We start from the raw sequence: 21600 nt of genomic DNA on the forward strand, positions 1-21600 counted from the left end.
AATATAATTAATTAAATGTTAGCAAACTGTAGCATATAAAGAAAGGATATTTAATTTAACATTGTTATACATAAATAATGAATAAAACATAAAAAAAGAAGATAATACAAAAATTAACTATTTATAAAGTAAAATAATTTTGAAAGATAGAAGAAGAATTTAATCTCAAAGTTAAAAATAAAGTCTAAAAGAATTATAATATATAAAAAAAAGGATTTATAAGTAATATTACCAAACTCATGAGAAAGAAAGTAATAAATTTTACAATGTGAAATTTTTTTTTCATATATTGGAACTTTGTTAAAATTAATTAATAATTATGATGTAAATTTTCTTTTTTATTTTATATTTCTTTCAAATTCAATTGACATTAATGTTATATTCCTTTTTTAATGTGTCAGATTTTTAGATGTAGATGTCTTTTTTTAATTTTAATTCTTTAAATTCTTCTCTTATGTTTTCATGTTTGTCCATTATTTATATATTGTAACACTTTATTCTTTTTTATATATTGCAATATATAAATTGCATAATAAATTAATTGAAATGTGCAACATATAAAAAAAGGAATTTTCAACATGATCACATAATAAAATTAATAAAAAATAAAAAGAGGATATACTAAAAGTGAAATAAAATTAAAAGATAGGAAAAGAATTTAATCTCAAAGTTGAAAAAATCTGAAAGAAATATAATATAAAAAAAGGATTAAACAGAAATATTATATAAATCAAGAAAGACATTTAAATAAAACATCTAAATTTAACAAATTGAGAATGTTAATATTCTTTATGTAAATTTTTTTAAAATTTAACTTACACTTAAAGATTTACTTTGTTCATTTAGATTTTTAAGTTTAGATTCTTTTTTAAGTTTGAGATTAAATTCTTTTCTTAAGTTTCAATTCATTTTTATTTTGTAATAAAAGTTAACCTTTTTACTACATTCTCTTCTCATGTTCTTATATTTGTTCATTACTTACATATTGCAACATTTTGTTCTTTTTTATATGTTGCAACATATAAATTGCATAATAAATTAATTGAATCTAACAAATATGCAACATATAAAAACAGGAATTTTCAATGGTTATATAATACAAAATTAATAAAAAAAAGAAGATATACTATAAGTGAAATTGAAAGATAGGAGAAGAATTTAATCTCAAAGTTAAAAAAATCTGGAAATATAATATAAAAAAAGAATTTAACAGAAATAATAAAAATATAAAATCTAACATTAGTAAAACTAAATCATGAAAGATATTTAAACAAAACAATTAAGTTTAGCAAATTTGTGTTATGTTGTTAAATTTCTTGTTATACATATGTATATTTCAAATTCAATTGAGTAAAAGTTAAATTGTTTCTTTGTTCTTTTTTAGATTGTTAGATTTAGATTGTGTTTTTCAACTTTGAGATTAAATTTTTATCTTATGTTTCAATAGTAATTATTTGTAGTCTTTTTTATTTTATATTAGTTAACTTTTAAGTTATTTTCTCTTTTTGTGTTTTTATATTTGTTCATTAGTTATATATATTGCAACATTTTATACTTTTTTATATGTTGCAACATAACTAATATAATTAATTAAATGTAATAAAGCTGCAACATATGAAAAAAGAAATTTAACATTGCTATATACATAAATAATGAATAAAACACAAAAATTGAATATAATGTAAGAGTTAATTATTTATACAATAATTAGTTTGAAGAAAAGAAGAAGTATCTTTAATCTCAAAGTTAAAAAACTTAAAAAGATTTGAAACATAGAAGAAAGATTTTTTTTTTATCTTTATTTATCTTTATATTATCCCTCTTTTATATTTGAATTCTGTTCAGATTTTGTTCATCTTAATATAAAATATCTTATTTATATTTCAATTTTTCAAATTGTTATGTTAAATATTCTTTTGTGTTTTAGTTTTCTTCTATTTTGTTGATTTTTATATTTTTATATTTTGCTTTCTTATATTTCCTTAATTTAATTTCTTAAATTTATTGATTTTAAAGTTAAATTCAATTCATGTGTTCAATTTTAATAATATTATATTCAATTATTTTTATTTTCTTTCTTATTCTGTCATTCTTTTTATAAATTTATTTATTTTTTTATTAAATTTCTCTTTTGTGTTTTATTTTTACTTAAATTTCATTTAAACGAAATATAATTTTATTTAAATTAATGTTTGTATCAAAATCTTTCTTTATGTTATAATCTGTTTTATTTAATTTAATAATTTATCTTGTTAAATTAATAATTTTGTTGTTATTATGTTTTTAATAAGTTAATATCTTTGCAGGATTCCAAGCAACAATATACATACATAATATTTTAATTTTTCGCGCGTTTTTAAATGGAAAAATAAGCATTATACGTCAGCCAATCAGAATGTCGCTTAATTTTTGGCGCGAGACAAACCAGTGCGCATCACACTGCGCATCGTTCTGCGCATGGCGTCAGTCTCTAGTTGAAAATTGTGTGGAGTGGACGTGTCGTCGCCGAATTCGGATTATTCGGTAAGTTATTTTACTCTTATTATTACCAAATTTATCAATCATTGCTAATTTAAGTTTCTAAATAATCCATTCAATGTAGTGAAAACAAAATTAATTGGTTTTTCGTGTTTCTTTGCGTCTTTTCCTTGTTCATTTTGCATTTATTGCGTCGTTAACGTCTCGTCGAAATATCGAAATATTTCGAAACAGAATTTGAAATGGTATATTGGTCTTCTTTAAATATAATTTTAATTAATTTCTTGATCTTTATTTCTTATTATTTTAGTCGTATTAAAATAAAATAAATTTTTCACAATTCATTTCGTATTATTCGAGTATCTTTTCGATTGTACATAACATATATATATTGTGTGTAACATCTCACGTCTGCGTTTACTGTTTACTTTTTTTGGTCGTTTATAATTTGCTCGAGGCTAGAAACAATCCTTATAACATTGTGTTTCCAAGAAATTGGATTCGTATCCAAACATGTTTCGGTTTGTCGAATTGTTGTCGAACGTATCCCCTCTCCATCTTGTTATTCGATGCGCGAAATCGAAGCGCAAAGGAACATTGTTCGTCGATTCTTCGTGACGTTTGAAATTTTCTCGAGACATCTGTTTTATTTATTGCATAGTATTTTAATATTATTTTTTATACTACTTTTGTTATTATTGGTGCGTTAATTAATACGTGTTTATTCAATATTTTATTCAATATTATTAGAAGTGATGGTTTTTTGACAACTAAATAATTTTGAATTCCTCGTTTATCATATAATTCGAGTGTCCAATTACAAGATGGCTTATATCGTGAGTTTTTATTTGATTTGATTGTTTTTAATATAACTTTAATATAATCTAATTTCATATTGTTCATATTGTTCATTTATTTAGAAGTTTTGATTGTTTTCTGCGCAGATTTAATTGAGGGGGAAAAGGCGGGAAAAAGGCGGGAAAAAATCCAATATGGACGCCATGGACGTCTTTCTTGGTGATTTTCTTTCGTGGTAAAATCTTATATTTCGTATGTATAAATTTTTATTCTTTTTATTTGGTTAAATTTTTATTTAGTTTTATTGAATTATTAGAGATTGTTGTTAAGCAATTCATAATAAAATTAGGTTTTAGTTATAAAAAAGTGAAAAAATTAAAAATTTATGAGAAACTTTAATGATTTATCATTGGAAATTAAATTTTAAAATCTGATAACGAATATTTTATTAAATTTCAGATATTAATAAATAATTGGTAATAATTTTTACGTACTTCATAATCAATTAAAATAAAAAGGCAATATTTTCAGAACAAATGCTCGATAAGAAGAAGAAAAATATCAAAAAGATATTTCTTTCTCTTCTATCATTTCCCATCCTTTTACTAATTTAATGTTAATTTCAGAAAATATTTGTGACCGCGCGCAATGCGGTTAATAGAATCAGTGTTTGCTTCGTCATAGTATTTTTAATATTTCTTAGAGCACAATAGCTCTTAGATTAAATTTTAATTTAAAAATAATCAAACGCGAAGATAGAATCAGTGCTTGTTCGCCGATTACAGAACATATACGAACGCGTTAATAGTCTCTTATTTTTATTTTTTTTATTTTAAATATTCGTTTTCGGTACAGGGTAGAATCAGTGCTTCTCTCAAGAAAATACGGCGATCATCCACCACGCGAAGAGGTAAGAAGAATCATTAGATTTTTTAGATTTTAATCTTTTACATTAGAATTTCATAGTTTTGTTATTATTAAAATTTCATTTTATTTCAGATGCCGATGATCTTTATGAAGATTTTTTTTGGACTAATGTTAAAAAATATTTGTGACCACGCGCAATGTGGTTGATAGAATCAGTGTTTGCTTCGTCATAGTATTTTGAATATTTTTTAGAGCACAATAGCTCTTAGATTAAATTTTAATTTAAAAATAATCAAACGCGAAGATAGAATCAGTGCTTGTTCGCCGACTACAGAACATATACGAACGCGTTAATAGTCTCTTATTTTTATTTCTTTATTTTAAATATTCGTTTTCGGTATAGGGTAGAATCAGTGCTTCTCTCAAGAGAATAAGGCGATCATCCATCACGCGAAGAGGTAATTATCCTTTTATCTATCTAAATTTTTATCTAAATTCTGTAAATAGAAGTTAATTAGAATTTGAATACATATCATCATCATTAGATATTGTAAATTTAATAATTTCATATTTCAATTTTTTCAAATAATCAGAACTATGTTTTAAATTATGATGTTTTGTCTTAGATTTCTTCCATTCTCCTACCTGATGGGGCAGCCTTATTCTCGATGACTTCTGGGCCACAATAAGTGAAGGCGTTCGTCGCATCGTATGGTGAGTCGCATGCTTTTTGGTTCCTCCGATCACTCAATCATGTCGTAGGATGAAAGATCCGAATCGACACGAGTGATTGGTTGTATACGTAGAATTTTGCACGAGCACAATGACCGCGGGTATTTATTTATAATAATTACCCGCGAGTAGTAACAATTATTTCTTTTCTGTTTTATTTATTAGTTCAGGCTAGGTCTTCTTGCGCTTCGCGTTTTTGATTAATATAAAATGTTTAGTAATTTTAATAATATGATATAATAATGAAAACATATAATAATTATTATTATATAATTATCAGTGTAATACAATAATTAGTTTGAATTTTTATAATTCAAAATCCTTGAGAGTAACATTTTAAGTTATTTGATCAATTTGATTGTCATATAATAATTTCATATAACTTAAATGTAAATATGATTTACAATATTGGTAGATAGTAAATTTTTCAATTTTTATTCGTACAAATATGGATTAAATTTTGTGCAAGAAGACATTTCGCGACAGGCAGATTTTAGAATCAGAGCAATAAGTTTTGAATATTATTCTTGTGATTTTGAAAATATGTTCTGATGAAGGAATCGCCTGAGGGTATTTCTATTAATATTTATTAATATATTAAATTACAATGAATTCTTTTTTAAATTTAAATTCAAAAATTCTTTAAATTCAATATTAAAAATTTAATATAGTAAAATTTCAATAACTTATTCATAATTATTCATAATTTTTATAATTATAAAACAAATAGAGTTACAAATAATTTGAAATATAATGAAATATAATACAAAAAATATTAGCCCGTTAGATGAATTTATTAATAATCTTTTTAGCTCAGGATTTTCAGGTTTAACCCTTTCCATGTTCACTGTCAGGAACTCATTCACGTGCCCAGGTGCTACTTGAGTGAGGGAGAGACAATGGATATGATGACTTTAGTTCATAAGCTAATACAAATTTTTTAGCGACTGACGATGCGTTAGTGTATCGTGCACGATGTATTTTCCACATTGTGTGTGTATGGTTAGGCTGTGGAATTGCGTCGTTTCATTTATCATATTATTTTATTCACTATTCAATCACAAACACAATTTACAATCATATTCGCAATTAAATATTGCGAATAACTAATAAATAATTATTAAGCAAGATTATTAATCTTTAATCAAAAATTACAATACAATTGATACAATTTTGGTTCACAATAATAGTACAATTTTGGTTCACAATGGTACCATTTAATCTAGTGGTTAATATTTTAGAAAATATTAGATATTCATAAATATTCACAATTAAAGTATAAATACACGCGTTTTTGTTACGTTTCACGCAATGGTCGCTAACTATCGTCAGTCGATTTCAGGAAAATGGTACGTAAAGTTAGAGTGTGCGAGTTGTGTGCCAAGCTCGGGTGTCGGAGGCGTCCCGGGACGCTTTCCCTAGTGTAGGCTTTTGCGCCCGAGTATTATGTGTGAGAATCGTGGAATGAGTGTGTTGGTATGCCTGTTTTGCCATACTTTTTAAATATAGGGCTAGGTAGGATAGGTAGTATATTTCTGGTGTGTCTGTTAATTATAAGTAGGTAGGGCCGGGCAGGTTGTCACAGTCTCTGATCGGGTAGGCGCGTTTTCGCGTGACAATCTGTTTCAGGGAATAAAGTTTGAGAAATCGAGGGCAAAGCTGAGTCGAATGGACGACAATGCTACTCGTCTCTGGCTTTTCTTATCGATTTTTCGAATTTCGTGGTCGCGGTCGCGATTTGCTTTCGAAACGAACGTTGCGCTCGAAATTCTGTGCATGTAGGAAGAAGGATCACTGCGATCGTTGGTCGTCCATGCACTTAGCTTCCGCGATTTAGTCCTTTTTTTTTTCTTTTTTTCTTTGATTTGCGATTAGTGAATTTCGAGCCTAGATTTAAGTTTCAGCGGGCATTGCGCCCGAAGGAGGAAGACCGAAGAGGCCTCGACAAACTGTCACGAAGAGGGGCTGCAACGAATGGTTTCTCATCTTTTGGATCTTGCCTGGGTCCAAAGAATGGGAAATCATTGTTACTACTTTGTCATTGTGCTCGTTTTAGTAATACGTAGTATATGTTGTTGTATCGTCTGGCCAATTTGCATGCTGGCCCATCGTTTATCCAGTCATCATGGGCAAATCGCGATTTTGCATTAGTGTTGCGATTGATTAATAACGGGTTGAATTAGAGTTGCGTTGAAATAAGTATCGCGATTGCTTTTAATTATTTTCATTATGAATTAATATATTTTTTATTTATTTATTTATTTATTTTTTTTTTTTTTTGAATATTTGAACTTGAATTTATTCTTTCTTATTATATCAATTTATGATATCGTGATATTTCAAATAGCTTTTTAAATTTATAGAATAATAATATTAAATTCATTAAATTTTATTTATTAATTAAATTCATTTGATGAATTAGTGTTGCGTTAATAAATGATCGCGTTTTTTATAGTAGTGTTGCGTTTATTTGTCCAAATTGCCCATATTTCTTCCACTTGGATTGTGGAAGTACGATCCAGTTCGTTCCTGAATCACCTATTACAGTCAAAAAGGCTGTACAAAGGGTGATTGTACGACGGCAGTCTCTGACTATGGCTGCAATCTTCCGCATTTAGTGTTGCGTCTACAATAAAATAATGAGTGCATAAATTAATTTATCAGAGTTTCGTATATATTTTCGCGAATTTTTTATCTTTCTTTCTTTTTTTTTTTTTTATTTTTTTTTTTCTTGACAAAGAATTGCATTTGAAGTATAATAAAGCACTCTTCGCGTTTTCTTTTGAGATTTTAGTATAATAGTGTTGCGAAATAAAAAGAAAATTCCACTCACGGTTTGTTCGGGTTCACAATGAGTGGATAATTATTTTAGTAACCCTTCTGGTTACTTTTTCGTCGTTTTTCTCTTTTCAGCGCCCCCTTATTAAGAGCGTTTGTTATTGAAAATATTGTTAAAAATTGTATTTCTTTCTTACCAATAAATATCTTTCATTTAAAATCATGAATTGCTTAACAACATTTTGATAATTTGATTTTTTTTTAATTATTATTAATTATTTTCCTTTTAAATTATTTTTTAATTACTAATCGAGTAATTGAGTTTGTTACAGGTATGAATTGAAGAAAATAAACAGGAAAAAATAGATAGGAAATAACGTATGATCTCTTCATTTGTTGAAAATTAATTACTTTTGTTATTGAGTTTTACTAATTCTGTTGTACAGTCTGTTTCAGGTATCTTCCTCACTTTTCAACGAAAAGGATTACATCTCATCATCAAATAAATATTCTAATTTTTATATTAGGTAGGGTAGGTTGTAAAAAGATAGGATTTATAAATCGTGTTTTGTTCTTCTTTTTATTAAAAAAGGCAATTTCGCCTTTCCTACTCTGTTTCGTTTTCCAAACCAATAGTTTTCCTATTTTTCAAGGCAATATGATCATCCTGCCATCCTTAACTTCCTCGTTATAAGCAAATACTTGATACTTGATAGCTACGTGACTTTGTTCACTAGCTATCATTGATATATCCTGATTTGCATTTTCCTCTTGCCACATGTGGTTTATCTCGTATCAAATTTTTTGAAAATTGTGTGTCCTCAGTGTGAATGTAGATATGGTTATGTAGAGAATTTGTTAGATTTTTAATAAACAGAATTACAAAAACAAAATGTTTAATTTTTATATTAGGAAAGAGAGAGAGAAAAGCTTTTTAGAATAAGTAAAATGTTAATGTTATACTTTTAATTTAAATTTGTTTCAGGATTTCATTTTTTTACAGGGGTAGGAGATTTTGTTGAAAATGATATTGACTAAAGAAAAGATTTTTAAAATTAAGTACATGTACAATCAAGATATTACTTTATTAAATAAAGTAGTATATTGTAGAAAAGGAGATACTGTAGATAAGTAAATGGGTGTAGTGCTTTCTGGGATGCTTATTTCGCTTATTTTTTTTTTCTTTTTTTTTTTTTTTGCCTGCTATTTGTACTATCAATCATTTTTCATTTTCATTTTCCGATGGAAATGTAAAATATTGATAGAAATTTTCTTAATTTAAATTTTATTTTCAGGTTTAGTCTTCCACGCCGGTTTCTTTTACGGCTCCTTTTGTTGCTCGTGTTGCACAACGATCAAAAGTTTGGACGTTTTGCAAACTTAATTTTCTATTGAAATCTAATTTTCACATTCAAAAAATATTTTACATATAAATTAATGCTTCATATAACTTAACTGAACGTATGCTCGCGCATATAGGTTAGAAATAAGGAATTAGCCATCTTGATAGTGGTGCCGTAAATGAAACACATAGGCAAAGAGAAAGAATAATGTGAAAAGGATAAAGATAAGGTAAGAATTGAACGTGAGTACCATCTCTTGAAAGAAATATCTTTCTAAAAGCATTGAAAAGATGGCAGCAGTAGCTAATTCTTATCCTCTTTGAAGAAAAATCTTTTGTGATTTAATCATTTTTACTTTAAAATTGTTAACTTTTTGTGTTACATTCTCTTTTTATGTTTTTATATTTATTTATTATTTATTTATTATATTACAATACAAACTTTTTATGTTCTTTTAAATTTAGTTTAACTTTTATATTATTTTTTTTATTTTTCTAAATTTCCTTAATTTTTAAATTAAATAATTTTTCTATTCTGGAATTATTTTTATTCTTTTAATTTATGAGAAATAGCAATTGAATTTTATGTTACTTCCTTATATTTGTTTATTATATTTATTTATTTTTTGTATAATTTCTTTTTATATTTTATTCATTATTCATGTATTATAAGGTTAAATTCTTTTCTTATATATTGCAACTTTAAATCTAACAACTTTTGTTAGATTTAATCAATTGTTACGTTGCAACACATAAAAGAATAAAATTTTTCAATATATATATATACATATATAAAATATATATAATATAAAACAATGAACAAATGTAAAAACATAAGACAAGAATATAATAAAAATAAAAATATTTTATTTTTCTCTAATTCAATTAGCACTTATGTTAAATTCTTTTTTGATCTTTTAGATTTTTAAATTTTTTTTTTTAAACTTTCAAATTAAATTCTTCTCTTAATTCTCTTTCAATTCTTTTCTAGTTTATAGTAGTTAACCTTTATGTTGTTATATTCTCTTCTTATGTTTTTATATTTGTTCATTGCTTATATATTGCAACATTTTATTCTTTTTTATATTGCAACATAATTAATATAATTAATTAAATGTTAGAAAACTGCAGCATATAAAGAAAGGATTATTTAATTTAACATTGTTATACATAAATAATGAATAAAACATAAAAAAAGAAGATAATACAAAAGTTAACTATTTATAAAGTAAAATAATTTTGAAAGATAAAAGAAGAATTTAATCTCAAAGTTAAAAATAAAATCTAAAAGAATTATAATATATAAAAAAAAGGATTTATAAGAAATATTACCAAACTCATGAGAAAGAAAGTAATAAATTTTATAATGTGAAATTCTTTTTTCATATATTGGAACTTTGTTAAAATTAATTAATAATTATGACTTAATTTTCTTTTTTATTTTATATTTCTTTCAAATTCAATTGACATTAATGTTATATTCCTTTTTTAATGTTTCAGATTTTTAGATGTAGATATCTTTTTTTAATTTTAATTCTTTAAATTCTTCTCTTATGTTTTTATGTTTGTCCATTATTTACATATTGTAACATTTTATTCTTTTTTATATGTTGCAACATATAAATTGCATAATAAATTAATTAAATTTAACAAATGTGCAACATATAAAAAAAGGAATTTTCAACATGGTCATACAATACAAAATTATATAATAAAAAATAAAAAGGGAATATACTAAAAGTGAAATAAAATTAAAAGATAGGAAAAGAATTTAATCTCAAAGTTAAAAAAATCTGAGAGAAATATAACATAAAGAAAGGATTAAACAGAAATATTATATAAATCAAGAAAGACATTTAAATAAAACATCTAAATTTAACAAATTGAGAATGTTAATATTCTTTATGTAAATTTTTTTAAAATTTAACTTACACTTAAAGGTTTCCTTTGTTCATTTAGATTTTTAAGTTTAGATTCTTTTTTAAGTTTGAGATTAAATTCTTTTCTTAAGTTTCAATTCATTTTTATTTTGTAATAAAAGTTAACCTTTTTGCTACATTCTCTTCTCATGTTCTTATATTTGTTCATTACTTACATATTGCAACATTTTGTTCTTTTTTATATGTTGCAACATATAAATTGCATAATAAATTAATTGAATCTAACAAATATGCAACATATAAAAACAGGAATTTTCAATGGTTATATAATACAAAATTAATAAAAAAAAGAAGATATACTATAAGTGAAATTGAAAGATAGGAGAAGAATTTAATCTCAAAGTTAAAAAAATCTGGAAATATAATATAAAAAAAGAATTTAACAGAAATAATAAAAATATAAAATCTAACATTAGTAAAACTAAATCATGAAAGATATTTAAACAAAACAATTAAGTTTAGCAAATTTGTGTTATGTTGTTAAATTTCTTGTTATACATATGTATATTTCAAATTCAATTGAGTAAAAGTTAAATTGTTTCTTTGTTCTTTTTTAGATTGTTAGATTTAGATTGTGTTTTTCAACTTTGAGATTAAATTTTTATCTTATGTTTCAATAGTAATTATTTGTAGTCTTTTTTATTTTATATTAGTTAACTTTTAAGTTATTTTCTCTTTTTGTGTTTTTATATTTGTTCATTAGTTATATATATTGCAACATTTTATACTTTTTTATATGTTGCAACATAACTAATATAATTAATTAAATGTAATAAAGCTGCAACATATGAAAAAAGAAATTTAACATTGCTATATACATAAATAATGAATAAAACACAAAAATTGAATATAATGTAAGAGTTAATTATTTATACAATAATTAGTTTGAAGAAAAGAAGAAGTATCTTTAATCTCAAAGTTAAAAAACTTAAAAAGATTTGAAACATAGAAGAAAGATTTTTTTTTTATCTTTATTTATCTTTATATTATCCCTCTTTTATATTTGAATTCTGTTCAGATTTTGTTCATCTTAATATAAAATATCTTATTTATATTTCAATTTTTCAAATTGTTATGTTAAATATTCTTTTGTGTTTTAGTTTTCTTCTATTTTGTTGATTTTTATATTTTTATATTTTGCTTTCTTATATTTCCTTAATTTAATTTCTTAAATTTATTGATTTTAAAGTTAAATTCAATTCATGTGTTCAATTTTAATAATATTATATTCAATTATTTTTATTTTCTTTCTTATTCTGTCATTCTTTTTATAAATTTATTTATTTTTTTATTAAATTTCTCTTTTGTGTTTTATTTTTACTTAAATTTCATTTAAACGAAATATAATTTTATTTAAATTAATGTTTGTATCAAAATCTTTCTTTATGTTATAATCTGTTTTATTTAATTTAATAATTTATCTTGTTAAATTAATAATTTTGTTGTTATTATGTTTTTAATAAGTTAATATCTTTGCAGGATTCCAAGCAACAATATACATACATAATATTTTAATTTTTCGCGCGTTTTTAAATGGAAAAATAAGCATTATACGTCAGCCAATCAGAATGTCGCTTAATTTTTGGCGCGAGACAAACCAGTGCGCATCACACTGCGCATCGTTCTGCGCATGGCGTCAGTCTCTAGTTGAAAATTGTGTGGAGTGGACGTGTCGTCGCCGAATTCGGATTATTCGGTAAGTTATTTTACTCTTATTATTACCAAATTTATCAATCATTGCTAATTTAAGTTTCTAAATAATCCATTCAATGTAGTGAAAACAAAATTAATTGGTTTTTCGTGTTTCTTTGCGTCTTTTCCTTGTTCATTTTGCATTTATTGCGTCGTTAACGTCTCGTCGAAATATCGAAATATTTCGAAACAGAATTTGAAATGGTATATTGGTCTTCTTTAAATATAATTTTAATTAATTTCTTGATCTTTATTTCTTATTATTTTAGTCGTATTAAAATAAAATAAATTTTTCACAATTCATTTCGTATTATTCGAGTATCTTTTCGATTGTACATAACATATATATATTGTGTGTAACATCTCACGTCTGCGTTTACTGTTTACTTTTTTTGGTCGTTTATAATTTGCTCGAGGCTAGAAACAATCCTTATAACATTGTGTTTCCAAGAAATTGGATTCGTATCCAAACATGTTTCGGTTTGTCGAATTGTTGTCGAACGTATCCCCTCTCCATCTTGTTATTCGATGCGCGAAATCGAAGCGCAAAGGAACATTGTTCGTCGATTCTTCGTGACGTTTGAAATTTTCTCGAGACATCTGTTTTATTTATTGCATAGTATTTTAATATTATTTTTTATACTACTTTTATTATTATTGGTGCGTTAATTAATACGTGTTTATTCAATATTTTATTCAATATTATTAGAAGTGATGGTTTTTTGACAACTAAATAATTTTGAATTCCTCGTTTATCATATAATTCGAGTGTCCAATTACAAGATGGCTTATATCGTGAGTTTTTATTTGATTTGATTGTTTTTAATATAACTTTAATATAATCTAATTTCATACATACTGTTCATTTATTTAGAAGTTTTGATTGTTTTCTGCGCAGATTTAATTGAGGGGGAAAAGGCGGGAAAAAGGCGGGAAAAAATCCAATATGGACGCCATGGACGTCTTTCTTGGTGATTTTCTTTCGTGGTAAAATCTTATATTTCGTATAAATTTTTATTCTTTTTATTTGGTTAAATTTTTATTTAGTTTTATTGAATTATTAGAGATTGTTGTTAAGCAATTCATAATAAAATTAGGTTTTAGTTATAAAAAAGTGAAAAAATTAAAAATTTATGAGAAACTTTAATGATTTATCATTGGAAATTAAATTTTAAAATCTGATAACGAATATTTTATTAAATTTCAGATATTAATAAATAATTGGTAATAATTTTTACGTACTTCATAATCAATTAAAATAAAAAGGCAATATTTTCAGAACAAATGCTCGATAAGAAGAAGAAAAATATCAAAAAGATATTTCTTTCTCTTCTATCATTTCCCATCCTTTTACTAATTTAATGTTAATTTCAGAAAATATTTGTGACCGCGCGCAATGCGGTTAATAGAATCAGTGTTTGCTTCGTCATAGTATTTTTAATATTTCTTAGAGCACAATAGCTCTTAGATTAAATTTTAATTTAAAAATAATCAAACGCGAAGATAGAATCAGTGCTTGTTCGCCGATTACAGAACATATACGAACGCGTTAATAGTCTCTTATTTTTATTTTTTTTATTTTAAATATTCGTTTTCGGTACAGGGTAGAATCAGTGCTTCTCTCAAGAAAATACGGCGATCATCCACCACGCGAAGAGGTAAGAAGAATCATTAGATTTTTTAGATTTTAATCTTTTACATTAGAATTTCATAGTTTTGTTATTATTAAAATTTCATTTTATTTCAGATGCCGATGATCTTTATGAAGATTTTTTTTGGACTAATGTTAAAAAATATTTGTGACCACGCGCAATGTGGTTGATAGAATCAGTGTTTGCTTCGTCATAGTATTTTGAATATTTTTTAGAGCACAATAGCTCTTAGATTAAATTTTAATTTAAAAATAATCAAACGCGAAGATAGAATCAGTGCTTGTTCGCCGACTACAGAACATATACGAACGCGTTAATAGTCTCTTATTTTTATTTCTTTATTTTAAATATTCGTTTTCGGTATAGGGTAAAATCAGTGCTTCTCTCAAGAGAATAAGGCGATCATCCATCACGCGAAGAGGTAATTATCCTTTTATCTATCTAAATTTTTATCTAAATTCTGTAAATAGAAGTTAATTAGAATTTGAATACATATCATCATCATTAGATATTGTAAATTTAATAATTTCATATTTCAATTTTTTCAAATAATCAGAACTATGTTTTAAATTATGATGTTTTGTCTTAGATTTCTTCCATTCTCCTACCTGATGGGGCAGCCTTATTCTCGATGACTTCTGGGCCACAATAAGTGAAGGCGTTCGTCGCATCGTATGGTGAGTCGCATGCTTTTTGGTTCCTCCGATCACTCAATCATGTCGTAGGATGAAAGATCCGAATCGACACGAGTGATTGGTTGTATACGTAGAATTTTGCACGAGCACAATGACCGCGGGTATTTATTTATAATAATTACCCGCGAGTAGTAACAATTATTTCTTTTCTGTTTTATTTATTAGTTCAGGCTAGGTCTTCTTGCGCTTCGCGTTTTTGATTAATATAAAATGTTTAGTAATTTTAATAATATGATATAATAATGAAAACATATAATAATTATTATTATATAATTATCAGTGTAATACAATAATTAGTTTGAATTTTTATAATTCAAAATCCTTGAGAGTAACATTTTAAGTTATTTGGTCAATTTGATTGTCATATAATAATTTCATATAACTTAAATGTAAATATGATTTACAATATTGGTAGATAGTAAATTTTTCAATTTTTATTCGTACAAATATGGATTAAATTTTGTGCAAGAAGACATTTCGCGACAGGCAGATTTTAGAATCAGAGCAATAAGTTTTGAATATTATTCTTGTGATTTTGAAAATATGTTCTGATGAAGGAATCGCCTGAGGGTATTTCTATTAATATTTATTAATATATTAAATTACAATGAATTCTTTTTTAAATTTAAATTCAAAAATTCTTTAAATTCAATATTAAAAATTTAATATAGTAAAATTTCAATAACTTATTCATAATTATTCATAATTTTTATAATTATAAAACAAATAGAGTTACAAATAATTTGAAATATAATGAAATATAATACAAAAAATATTAGCCCGTTAGATGAATTTATTAATAATCTTTTTAGCTCAGGATTTTCAGGTTTAACCCTTTCCATGTTCACTGTCAGGAACTCATTCACGTGCCCAGGTGCTACTTGAGTGAGGGAGAGACAATGGATATGATGACTTTAGTTCATAAGCTAATACAAATTTTTTAGCGACTGACGATGCGTTAGTGTATCGTGCACGATGTATTTTCCACATTGTGTGTGTATGGTTAGGCTGTGGAATTGCGTCGTTTCATTTATCATATTATTTTATTCACTATTCAATCACAAACACAATTTACAATCATATTCGCAATTAAATATTGCGAATAACTAATAAATAATTATTAAGCAAGATTATTAATCTTTAATCAAAAATTACAATACAATTGATACAATTTTGGTTCACAATAATAGTACAATTTTGGTTCACAATGGTACCATTTAATCTAGTGGTTAATATTTTAGAAAATATTAGATATTCATAAATATTCACAATTAAAGTATAAATACACGCGTTTTTGTTACGTTTCACGCAATGGTCGCTAACTATCGTCAGTCGATTTCAGGAAAATGGTACGTAAAGTTAGAGTGTGCGAGTTGTGTGCCAAGCTCGGGTGTCGGAGGCGTCCCGGGACGCTTTCCCTAGTGTAGGCTTTTGCGCCCGAGTATTATGTGTGAGAATCGTGGAATGAGTGTGTTGGTATGCCTGTTTTGCCATACTTTTTAAATATAGGGCTAGGTAGGATAGGTAGTATATTTCTGGTGTGTCTGTTAATTATAAGTAGGTAGGGCCGGGCAGGTTGTCACAGTCTCTGATCGGGTAGGCGCGTTTTCGCGTGACAATCTGTTTCAGGGAATAAAGTTTGAGAAATCGAGGGCAAAGCTGAGTCGAATGGACGACAATGCTACTCGTCTCTGGCTTTTCTTATCGATTTTTCGAATTTCGTGGTCGCGGTCGCGATTTGCTTTCGAAACGAACGTTGCGCTCGAAATTCTGTGCATGTAGGAAGAAGGATCACTGCGATCGTTGGTCGTCCATGCACTTAGCTTCCGCGATTTAGTCCTTTTTTTTTTCTTTTTTTCTTTGATTTGCGATTAGTGAATTTCGAGCCTAGATTTAAGTTTCAGCGGGCATTGCGCCCGAAGGAGGAAGACCGAAGAGGCCTCGACAAACTGTCACGAAGAGGGGCTGCAACGAATGGTTTCTCATCTTTTGGATCTTGCCTGGGTCCAAAGAATGGGAAATCATTGTTACTACTTTGTCATTGTGCTCGTTTTAGTAATACGTAGTATATGTTGTTGTATCGTCTGGCCAATTTGCATGCTGGCCCATCGTTTATCCAGTCATCATGGGCAAATCGCGATTTTGCATTAGTGTTGCGATTGATTAATAACGGGTTGAATTAGTGTTGCGATAAATTGATGATCGCGTTTACTATAGCGTTGCGTTAAAAAAATATCGCGGTTGCTTTTAATATTTTCATTATGAATTAGTCTATTTTTTATTGCTTTTTTTTTCTTTTTAATATAAATTTAAATCTATACTATATTTTCAGATTTATAGAATAATAATATATAATAAATTTTGTATTAAATTCATTTGAAGAATTAGCGTTGCGTTTAAAAATAATCGCGTTTTTTATAGTAGTGTTGCGTTTTAAATTGCCCATTTCTTCCACTTGGACTGTGGAAATACTGAATGGACTCCTGAATCATCCATTGCAGCCAAAAAGGCTGTACAAAGGGTGATTGTACGACGGCAGCCTCTGATTATGGCTGCAATCTTCCGCTATTAGTGTTGCGTCTATAATAAAATACGAGTGCATAAATTAGTTTATTAGAATTTCGTATATGTTTTCGGGAAAACATTTTCTTTTATCTTTTCTTTTTTCTTTTTTTTTTCTTTTTATATATATATATATATATATATATATATATATATATAAAGAATTATTTAATTGAAAGTATAATGAAGCACTCTTCGCGTTTCCTTTTATAAAATTAGTATATTAGTGTTGCGAAATAGAAAAAAATTCCACTCACGGTTTGTTCGGATTTACATTGAGTGGATGATTATTTTGGTAACCCTTCTGGTTACCTTTTCGTCGTTTTTCTCTTTTCAGCATCCCCCTTGTTAAGAGCATTTGTTTACTGTTTAAAAATGTATTTTATTCTTTTCAATTTTATTCTATTCGATGAATATCTTTCATTTAAAATCATGGATTGCCTAACAACATTTTGATAATTCAATTTCCATTTTTTTTTCTTTTTTTTTTTTTTTATTTAATATTTCTTTTTATTCCCAGATGTAAATTATATTTTAATTACTAATCCAATAATTGAGTTTGTTACAGATATGAATCGAAGAAAATAAATAAAGAAGAAATAGATTCAAGATAATGTGTGATTTGCTAGAAACTAATTATTTTTGTTATTGAGTTTCATTTAATTCTGTTTTATAGTCTGTTCCAGGAATCATCTTCAACTTTCAACGGAATGGATTACATCATCAAATAAATATTTTAATTTTTATATTAGGTAGGATAGGGTTTAGGATAGGATTAGATTAGAAGAAATATTTAGCTTTTTTAATATATGGGATTTATAAACAATGGGATGTTTTTTTCTTCTTATTATTAAAGAAAAGGCAATTTCGCCTTCCCTACTCTGATTCGTTTTCCATACCAATATTTCCTATTCTTCAAGGCAATACCTTAACCTTGCCTTAATTCCTCAATTTCCTCATTATAAACAAATACTTGGTACTTGATGGCTATGTGACTTCGTTCACTAGCCAATATCATTGATATTTTTCTCTTGCCACATGTGGTTCATATTTTATATCGTATCATAAATTTTTTAAAAATTGTGTGTCATATGATCAGTGTGAACGTTGATATGAAGAGAATTTGTAGATGTATATATAGGCAGAGTTAAAAACAAAATGTTTAAATTCTTATATAGATAGGAAATACGAAAAAAAAATTTTAGAATAAGTAAAATGTTGATGTTATTTATATTTTTTATTTAAATTTGTTTCAGGATTTCTTACAGAAGCGGAAGATTGTATGATATTGATTAAAGAAAATGTGAATATTTAAAATTAAGTCCATGCACAATCGTGGATATTAAATAAAGTAGTGTATTGTAGAAAAGTAGATACTGTAGATAAATAGATGGGTAAAATGGTGTAGCGCTTTTTTGGGATGCTTATTTTGCTTATTTCGCTTATTTTGCTTATTTTTTTTCTTTTTTTTTTTTTAAGCTTTTTTACTATCAATTATTTTTCATTTTCATATCGATGGAAGTGTAAAATATTGATAGAAAGTCTTTTAATTTTAATCTTATTTTCAGGTTTAGTCTTCCGCGCCGGTTTTCTTTAGAATTCCTTTTGTTGTTTGTTTTGCACAACGATCGAAGGATTTGAACGTTTTGCAAACTTACTTGCAAAAGGAAGATTTATTATTAATTTTAAGTAAATTTTTGCGCAAAGGAGGGTGGATGGGATCGTGGATAGGGTGGGTCTCCAATTCGCAGCAACCTCCACGCGGTGAGACCTGGAAAATCATTATTATTTACTATATTATTCATAATCGTATCCTTGATACAATTATAAATTTTATAGCGAATAATGTGAGCTAATTGGCTGCGCACGCGGTTTCAATGATTATTTTTTTATTTTGTAATAATTAAGATTTATTAAATTATTAATAATCAAAAGTTTGAACGTTTTACTTACACCGAAAGGAAGAATTTATTTGTGAATAAAATAATTTGTGAAAATTATAAAGTGTAAGATTTTCTTTTTCTTTGTGTCTTTGAGTGATAATAAATTGTTTACCTAATTAGAATATACTACGCTAGGCGTAGCTCCAATCTTTTTTCGATTCAAAACATATTTTACAAAATCCTATAAGATGTCGCGTCAATCTATTTCTCGTCGGTATTACGTTATACTGACAGTTTATTTTACGATCGTTAAAGAAACACATAGAGAAGGATAAGAAATATAGAAAGTGAATAGAAAATGAACAGAGATAAGATAAGAATTGAACATGAGCACCATCTCTTGCAAGCTAGAAACATCTCTTTAAAAAAATATTTTTCTAAAAGCACTAAGAGATGGAAATGATACTTAATTCTTACTTTACCTTATCCTCCTTGGAGAAAAATCTTATCCTGTGATTCATTTTCAATTTATAATTGTCGAAATTTGTATTATATTCACTTCTTTTATTCCTTTTATTTCTTATCTATATTTATTTATTACAATTTTTATTGTTCAAGTTCATGTTAGATTCAATTGTTATATTAAATTTCTTCTTTTATGTATTTCTTTTCTTTTCCTTTCTTTCTTTTCTTTTCCTTTCTTTCTTCTTTTTTTTTTTTTTTCTTATTCAATTAACACTTATTGTTAAATTTTTTCTTGATGTTTTAGTTCTTTCAGTTTTTTTTATCTTTGAGATTAAATTCTTCAGGTATGCTTCAATCTTTTTTTACTTTATAGTACTTAACTTTTATGTTGCATTCTCTTTTTATGTATACTTATTTATTCATTTATTCATTATTTATAACATTAAATTCTTTTATATGTTGCAGTGTAACAATTAGTTGAATCTTACATTGTTGTAACGTATAAGGAAGAATTTATACATTGTAATACAAATAATGAATAAAACATAGAAAGGGAATATAATATAAATGTTAATTATCATGAAGTAAAACAAAATTGAAAAAATTGAAATATGAAAAGGAACTTAACCTCAAAGTTAAAAAATGTTTAAAAGAACTGAAATATAAAAGAATTATTTAATATAAAAATTAAAGAATGTTTAAATATAAAAGTAGAATAAAAGAAGAGTTTAACATAAATATTAATTGAATTAAAAAAAACATATATAATAAAAATAACATATCAATTAAATTTAATTATTAAATTTAATATATATATATATATATATATAGTATACAATTAATAATTTAATAAAAAGAAAATACAAAAATACTTACAAAAGTAAATACTTTCTTCGATACAAACTTCTCCTTTATAAAATATAAAATATAAAAATGGCATTAAAAATGTGGTTATAGAGTTCATATTGAATATTTTTTTTGTTGCCTAAAGTAATCTTAATAATTAGCTACTTATCTGTATAAAGAAAAAGAAATTTAGCATAAATATAATAAAAATTGAAATAAAACAATAACTTCAAATTCTATTTTAAAAGCTTATAATTTGTTGTGATATTATGATCAATTAAAAGAATAAAAAATAAGAATAAATTATTCTTTAAAAAATTATCTTCAGTCAATTATAATAATATTCAATAAATAATTCAATAACACATATTAATGAAATAATAGTATAAAATATAAAAAAATAACTGTTAAATATATATAAATAATTTATATTTATCTTATAGAAATATAAATACCCACAATATATTTGAAAATGTCAAATCGTTACAAATTTTGACAACAGAATGATATCTTGCGTAGCGATTTCAATATCGAATTACAAATTGGAGAGGGGATATGTTCAACTAGTCATACGTCTAGGTATGACTATGGTACGAACGAATCATCAACTTCTTATTATAAGAAATTTTCAGCTTTGGATTATGCTTGAAACGTAGAATTAAAACAAATAAAAAATTTTAGAAACATTAGGAACATTAGAAATTTCAGAAACATTAACAAATATATGAATTAAATGCATGACACATTTAAAAAAGTAATATGTACATGAAAATATGTAAAATATATACATAAAAATTCATTGAAATGATTTGGCTATTTTCATTTCTATATAAATAAAAAAACAGAAAAAAGTTATGATAATTATAGAAA

This window comes from Apis mellifera, linkage group LG8 (genome assembly GCF_003254395.2).
Source record: "Apis mellifera strain DH4 linkage group LG8, Amel_HAv3.1, whole genome shotgun sequence".
In the NCBI taxonomy this organism is placed as follows: Eukaryota; Metazoa; Arthropoda; class Insecta; order Hymenoptera; family Apidae; genus Apis; species Apis mellifera.